This window comes from Triticum dicoccoides, chromosome 1B (genome assembly GCF_002162155.2).
Source record: "Triticum dicoccoides isolate Atlit2015 ecotype Zavitan chromosome 1B, WEW_v2.0, whole genome shotgun sequence".
NCBI lineage: Eukaryota > Viridiplantae > Streptophyta > Magnoliopsida > Poales > Poaceae > Triticum > Triticum dicoccoides.
The window spans coordinates 125,911,122-125,919,501 of record NC_041381.1 but is presented as its reverse complement, the minus strand read 5'-3'; the positions used below and the strand labels follow the sequence as shown (position 1 = coordinate 125,919,501).

Below are 8,380 nucleotides of genomic sequence, written 5' to 3'. Positions count from 1 at the left end.
GAAAACTTCGCCAAAGGAAGATGATGAAAAGTTGACTCACTGTGTGTTTCCCAAAAATTCCGTCCTCTGTTGACAGGCTGTCTGTGTTAGCATAATTCTTAATGGCCTCTGTGTCCCACATGACAAGTCTTGCAGGAGTGTCAGGTTCCAGGTCCATAATCTTCGTATCCAGGTACTCAAAATACGTTATCTGCAAGTGGGGAAGAGGTGAAAATGAATCATGTTCTTGCAGCTGCTTGTGGGTATAAAGAAATGTACAAGTTAGTGAACGAACCACTGGAATCAGGAGGCAGCCACATAGGGCGCCTGCGAATCCTTTGTCCTTGAAGGTCTGGAGTGATGCCACCAGTTTCTCTGTGACAGCATTGGACCAATCATATGATTGTATGTTGCTTGCTGGTCCTTCTAGAGCGGCTAAATAGTCGGGGCTAACGCAGTCATATGTCGTTGGGCATAGAAATACCGCTGTTACAAACATCACGAAAACCCGTTGAAACACTTCTCCTGTCAGCTGTGGGGTTATGAGATCAGTTAACTCTCTGATGTTTGGAGCGTGCCTAGCACACCGAGTTTCAGACTTAACCTGACATCTGAAAGCTTCTGAGCATTTTCTTGGGATAACCTGCCCGCCAAGTGGAATTCCTAAGATCCGGTGCACCGTGTACGAGTTGATGAGGAATTTGTATCCACTAGGCAGTATGAAAGACCTGGAAGGGCAATCAAAATAGCGGACAAGCCAGCGAACGAAACATCTTGGAAGCTCGCGACAACACAGATCTAGAAGGTATCCAAATCCAATATCTCTGACAAGCTGCTTTTGTCGTTCTGTTAGCTTTTCACAGACAATAATGAATTTCTGGAAGTTAAGTTTTGTGCTGAACTCTTCTTCATATTCACCCATTGTAACAGCTTTGTTGACAAAGATAAGAAACGACCTTTAGCAAATGTATTGTTGAACCACATGCTTTTCTTGCACAAGCTTACATACAAACGCCGAGTCAGCAAAACAGAGACAAATATTTAAGGCGTGATTAAAAATGCAGCTAGAATGAGAGGCATTGATTTCGAAAGAAATTTCAACGACACACGCAAGATGCATGATAAAAAACACCTACTTCGAGGCAGCAAGCTGCTTCTTTGCCCTGTACTCCTCAATAAGCTTTTTGTGCGCTGCATGTTTTAACTCGATCCTTAGTCTCTCTGTTTCTAGCTGGTCATGAACCATGAAATCTTGGGTGACAATCTCTGTGCCATTTACAGACTGGGACTGAGTCTCCGACAGCTGTTGGGTGGAGTCCATCTCATCGAACTCTACATAAGAGGTCACGGGACATCATCGTTACCAGGTCAACTATGTAAGGCAATTGTTAGCAGTCCATGTGAGACCATCATCAACAACTTGGTCCATGTAAGACGGTTTCTAAATCTGGGTTAGTAACTGCTTTGCAAAAAGGGGTGTAAGTCCTTTGGATCTCTGCTATAGATTGCGGATCTATACAATCATTTGACCTGTGACTCAACCCGGCAATCCTACCCATAGGTTGCCGTGCCCATGGGCACCCGACTCGAATGGGTAGGGTATGGGTCGCCATCTTCACCCATGGGTAAGCCCGATGTGTAACCCGATTAGTCATGGGTAGGGTATGGGCATAAGGTCATGCCCACGGGTTACCCGATGGGTCGCCCGATTAACTAACATGCGGGTTTCGGTATAAAAATACCCTAAATTAGTGACCTGGTCTCGCACTGCCCCATTGTTTTCGTATGTTACATTACATATATGGCACGCTGCAATTTGTTTGAGACAAATATGGCTCACTGCTGCCATTTGCTAGCCACTCAATATACAACCCACTTTGTTTTAGTAGATCACACAGCCCACATCACTTAGTACGCTAGCACGCTAGCAGTAGCAGGCCCATGCTACTCCTTTTTATACGCTGCTCCTTTCCTTTTCTATCGGCCCACGCAAATGAGACTAGCTACATACACGCTGGTGCATTCGCTTCACCTAGGTGAATTAGTACCATCTCGCTAAGGTAGCAAGGAAGGGAGCAGCAGCCAGGCCATAAATACAGCGTGTCACTGCCTATGTGTGCAATAGCGTGCGTGCCCGATGGGTGCCCGATAGGGTTGGGTGACCCGTCGGGTTTGGGCATGGGTCCAAGTTGAGACCCATTGGTAGGGTCGTGGGTGGGTATTCTGCCCGATAGTGAACTCGGGCATGGGTCTGGTTTGGGTTGACCCGGTGATACCCGACCCGACTGCCAGGTTGACCTGTGACCTCATGTTAGGGATCAGGTAGTGAATTTTGACTGCGGTTTAATTGAGCTCTACAAGTAATATAATATGTGGTCACGAGAGTGCTTAAGTTTTGCATGGCTGGAGATATAACTCAACTTAGCAAAACCACGACGCAAGCATGCAGTTGGCATGATTAAAGTGAGGTCAGCTGAGTCCTAATTTTAAATCCACAACCCTTCTACTGTTAAGACGGCGCAACAGTTTGAGCACGGACCAGTTGAAGATAATTGGATCCGGAACCGATATTCAAATCGCGCCCCACATGCTGTGTTGTGCAGATGCGGTGTATACGCAGCCCGCAGAATTGCTAGTACTGGTAATTTTTTTGTTCAAACCTTGAATCGGTGGCATAATCATGGTGATAATGCAATGGATTACCTGAACAGGAGATCCACGGCGAGTGAGATGAAGGAGACCGATAAATTTTCAGTGATGAGCGAACTCTATGGAGGGATCGGGATTGGCTTTCCTTTGGAGAGGTAGAATATGCCTCGCCTATCGCCACCGATGCTAGATGGAGAAAGATCTGGAACTCATCTTGCGGACGACCCCACAAGTTAGTCAAATACTTGGAGGAACTATTTGAGAGCCCACATGTCAGTATGACTTCGAAGTCCACCTACCACATTTTGTCACCCCAGACGGAGGTTCTCCTCGTAGGACTCATATAAGGCCGACCCCACAAATTAGTGAGAGACTTAAAGGAATTAGTAACTGAGATCCCACTTGTCAGTCTCGTCGACGGTCAAGTGAAGTCGACCTACCACATCTCGTCACGCCGAAAAAACATGTGCATCTCTCATGCGTCGCAAAACTCACCCCACCTATCAGGTTATTCTTCTCCTGCACGCAAAAAATCGAAGTAGGCTCTCTCTTTCCTTCTCTCTTTCTCTCTCCGTCTCTCTTTCTCTTTTCTCTCTCTCCCAGATTCAAAATCATTGAAGGAGATCGCTGACAAACTGCAGGGAAGCAGATCCCCTCACAATTTAGAAAGGTGTGAGTTCCGAACAATCAGCGCATAAGATTCAGCAATCAAAGGTTAGTAGAAAGGTGTGAGTTCAATTATATAGAAGTATAAATATATCTCTGTTGCGTGGTAAGTGTAGTACCTTAGTAAGAAAGATTGAGATCGACTTTGAAAATTTTCAACACTGATACTGCGGGTTTATAACTTTTTCGGGCAGATGTTCAGGAGTTCGACATCTGGTCCGGACAACAGGGACGGTCGGTCTTTGAACGACATCGGCAAGGATTATGGGAGGCAGGTAATAGCAAGGCAGTTGAACATTAGGGTTTGGTCTTTTATTTCTGTGATGTTTGCTGCCAAGGTGCTACCACTGAGAACACCAATTAGTAGATCATTAAGAACAAAAATGATTAATATATCCTGGATGAATGCTGTAATATCTGTTTATCCTGTGCATCTACTCTGTAGTTGAGTATTGAGAGGTGGAAGAAAAAAAAATCACTACAAAATGAGAAGAAGATGAAGGATGCAGATGCTATCAAACACGCACATGCTATGCGGGCTGGAGTAATTGGAGTCAAGAGTGAGATACAAGTTCTTGGCAAACGTCCCAACCAGGAGCATGTTGTGCAGAAGACACCTGCAAAGAGGAGCATTCTAAGTAGTAGAGACTCCACTAAGCAGATTGTGCAGGTAACGACGAAAACTTCAAACGCTGGTTTTGAACATACGTGGAAGTTTTACGTGCTAATTCTTCGTAATACTCTCACGTGCCTCTAATTATTTTTTGCTTTCATGACACAGTTGTCCACAAAGGTGCAAAGCGGGCGTTGTGACGCCCCAGCGTTTGATGGCGGTCATAATGAAGAGGTACAGGGTAACAGAATTTGCCTTGATGCAAGCAGAAGGATCATTGGCAACAAAAGCATTAGTGTTCAAGGATTCGGTACGGTCTGCGCAGGCAAGAAGAGTCCAACGACAAAATCAAACATAAGAGGAATAAACTTTACTGTTCAGCAGCACCAGAAAGCAATAAAGGTGACAACAAATATGGACGTGCAACAACATTTAAAGCAAATGTATATTTTTTGTGAGCAATTTTTTCTTTGTTTTCGTCTGGTATATTTAAATTGTAGTATCTTGCACATGCAGGTGTACGGGCAAGGAAGCAAGTATCGCGGTAGTCCACGGATTGATGAAAACATAAGGGAAGGTCCTTTGAAAGGATCACATGCGGCGTTCAACATGAGGGGTCCTTCCAAAGGATCTCCGATGGCATTCAGAATAGTCAGCGAAATTACCAATGCATGGAGGTTGTCGCCAAGATTTGCTGGACAAGAGAGGCATGAGAAAACAAAGGTGACGTCTGAACTATGCTTTTTCAATTCAATGGACAAACAGTTTTATGGAAGAACAGGGTAAAGTGTAAAACATTAGGACGGCTGTCTGTCTGGTGCGGCTGTATATGCAGTTGTATAGGATGTTGTTGTGCCTCTCCGGCTGTATAGTGTAATCAGAAGCACATATGTGCCTCTTTGTCGAGATGTGTGTGTAGCATGGTCACGTTCGGGCTGCTGGGTGTAATGTGAACAGTGCCTCTAGTGTACAGCTTATTAGAAATTAAAAAAAATGCATATGCTGCTCTGTGTATCTAATTTTGTTTCGTGCTATGTGTTCAGGATTTGGCGGAGGGGATAACAGATGAGGCAAAGAAATATCATATTTCTCCATCCGTTTCGAAAGGAACGCAACATTCAGAGCAGCAAGTAGCATGCAGCGCCAGCACGGATTGCATTGTAGAAGCAGCACAATCCCTTGGTTGCACGAGTGCCGGAGAAACAGGGAGCAACATTGCACAATGCGACAGTGGAGAGGCAGAGTCATTCATGGATTTGTCCGTGCCATGCAGAAACGACGCTGCTGCGTGTGACAAACAACAGAGCAGCGGCAGCTCCTCTGTAAGTGGACCTGTGGCTGGCGATGAAACCGATGTCGTCAGAAGTGAATGCGATTAGACGAACAAAGACACGGTAGACAGAATCAAAATGGCGCCGCCGACCATTGTAGAGAAAGAAATGGACGACATGTTCAAAGAAGGCATATACCCAACAATTCAGGAGGTCACCGAAGCGCTCGAACCAGAGGGTGGTATGGTATTTGGATCACTGGATGAGTGCTTTTTCTTCTTCTGCAGATATGCAAGAAAGATTGGCTTTGCTGCCAAGCGATCAACGAGCAGAAGATCGACATATGATCAACAGCTTGACAAGCAGGTGTTTCAGTGCACCAAGGAAGGGCAGAATAAAACAACTGAGAGACATGTTAACGAGAGAAGGAGCAATTGCTTGATGCGGACAAGCTGCCCAGTCCAAATAACAGCCAAGAGGGATGCAGATAGGAGGAAATGGTATCTGAAGAACGTGCGCCTAGAGCACAACCACCAACTTCACCCATCAGATTGGATGCTGAAGTTCATGAGATGCTACAAGAAGATGACACCTCAGGAGAAATTCTTTATACAAGTGCTGCAGAAGGCGAGGTTAGAACCGAGGAAGGTTATGCAGATTTTTACTGCCATGGGGACACCGAGGCAAGAAATTATGTTCGACACGATTGACATAAGCAACATTGCATGCCATGACAGGGCTGGAGAGCGCGGCACTGATATCAAGGACACCATGAAACTGTTTGCCGATATGTAGAGGCGGAGGCCGGGATTCCACCATGTGGAAGAGACAGAGAACAATGTAGTGCGGAGCCTGTTTTGGACAGACTCCTTGTGCAAGATGAATTATGATCTATATGGAGATTTTGTGTCTTTTGACACGACATTCTCTACGAATATATATGGCTTGCCATTTGCACAAATTATAGGCGTCGACAACCATGGGTCGACCGTCCTGTTCGGACTAGGCCTTTTGAAAGATGAGAAAATAGGGTCATTCAAGTGGCTCCTAAGCACGTTTGTCGAGGCAATGGGGGGTAAAGAGCCGAAATACATAATAACAGACCAGGACCAGGTGATGAAGACTGCAATAAAGGAAGCTCTTCCGAGAACGAGGCACAGGTTCTGCTGGTGGCATATTAGGAAGAACCTGAAGGAAAATAACGCAGTAGTGTTTGCGCAGCACCCAGGGATGTTTGATGATTTATTTCGAATCGTCAAAAACTCACTAAATCAAGACGAAGTGCCTAGAAAGCAGCAATTTCTGTGCACAAGGCGGAAGGCAACAAACACCTGAACACACTATGGGAACTCCGAAATTTTTGGGTGCCGACTTACTTCAAGAACTGCTTCTATCCTTTCTCGTCAACAACCACTCGCAGTGAGAGCACGAATTCGATGTGGAAGAATTACTTCGACCACAGTGACACTATAAAAAGGTTTGTTGATGCGTATCACATGATTCAGCAAAATTGCCTCGCCATGGTTGACAAGAAAAGACACCGAACAGAAGAGAAGGCGCCATCACTAGAGACGGGTTTTCTGATAGAAAGACAGGCAAGTCAAGTATACACCAATGAAATTTTCAGGAAATTCCAGCTGGAGCTACGGAATCGGACTTACTTCAAGTGCTGTGACCTGGCAAAGGGGAGGCAGTATTTTTTAAAAAGGATTACTGAGCCTGGAGAAAAAGTGTGGAAATCATATCCGGGCGAGGAATTTGAGAGGTCTGAGTTCAGGGTAGATGTGGATGAGCAAAAAGAAATATACAGTTGCAGCTGTAAGAAAATGAGTAGGGATGGCATCCAGTGCTGCCATGTGCTTAAGGTGATGGACCAAATAGGCATGATCGATCAACTTCCAAAATACTTTGTCATCCCCAGATGGACCAGGAATCTATCAGAGAGTCTGAAAGTTCTGTCTACAAGTCAAGGTGATAGCATGACCGCACAAGATGATGAAACAATGAGATTCGGCCTCGCTTATGCTGAGTTGTCGGATATCTGTTCAAATGCTTGCAGAAAAGAGAAGGCATACAGTGTTCTGCGTGAGTGTACGGTAGATATAAGAAAATAAAAGTCATGGCGGCACTTGCTGAGGAACCAGACACATGCTTTGTTGCCGAAACTCTCAAGAACCCTCCCATGAGTGGCTCAAAGGGCACGAAAAAAGGAGATCGAATCAAAGCTGGTTCTGAGAAGAAAGGAAAAGGCAACAAAGCCGTATCCAAGTGCGGACGTTGTCGAGAAAAGGGTCACAGGAAAACAAACTGCCCGAATAACCCAGAAGTACAGGAGAGGATGAGGATTGAAGAGGAGAAGAGGAAATCACAGCAGGAGAAGAGGGCAAGGTCAATGAAATGGCCAACAACACTGACAACACCATCGAGGACATCAAACGGATCAGGACAATGCACTCCAAGCCTAGGAGGAAGACATCAGACGCCAGCAACTCCAACGACCCCACTGACAGCAGGGAGCATTTACCAAAGTCTTCCATCTACACCAGAATCGAACATCACACAAGCCAGACACACAGAATGCATGCAGGGAAGCCCGGGACAAGGCACAGAATCTGCGCAGTCCATTTTCAGAAAGGAAAGGTCTGAGTGGAGACTTTTTGGTACCGGAGAGCAATACGAAAAGAAAAATTAAAACGTAATATGCAGGCTAAACAGGGCGTAAGCAAAAAATAGTGATGACCGCAATCTTTCGCTTTGTTTTTATGTATGAATATTAATATTGCAGGCAAATAGGTTGAATAGGTATGCAGAATCGTGGGGTTGCACAAGTGTCGAGAAGGCAGAATGGATTGCTGAACATTCAAAAACAATGCTGCACGTGGAGCGATGAAATAGCAAGTGATCGGTGTGGAGGGCGGGCTGGTGTTGATTGTTTATTTTCTCGTTGTGTGGTTATAAGAACGGCTTGTAAGTTAATTTGCTGCAGTCATAGAAAGAAAACAAATTTAAATAACAACGCCTTTTGTTTCTTTATGTATTTTTACTCGGCGGAGAAAAATATCAGAGGCACAAGTTTCCTTGTTATTTACCGCAGCCGCGTTGGTTTCTGAACGTGGATGTTGTAAGCATACAAGCATGCTTCTCTGCTGCATGACAGAGAGATAAAAATAATTGAAGGGCACGGGCAGCCACGGCCATGCCA

The 8,380-nt window shown here is 45.2% G+C and overlaps 1 pseudogene; it reads left to right on the top strand.

The window, feature by feature from the left end:
• The first annotated feature begins 2,224 nt into the window (after positions 1-2,224).
• On the top strand, positions 2,225-7,976 carry LOC119350227 (annotated as a pseudogene).
• The last annotated feature ends 404 nt before the right edge of the window (positions 7,977-8,380 follow it).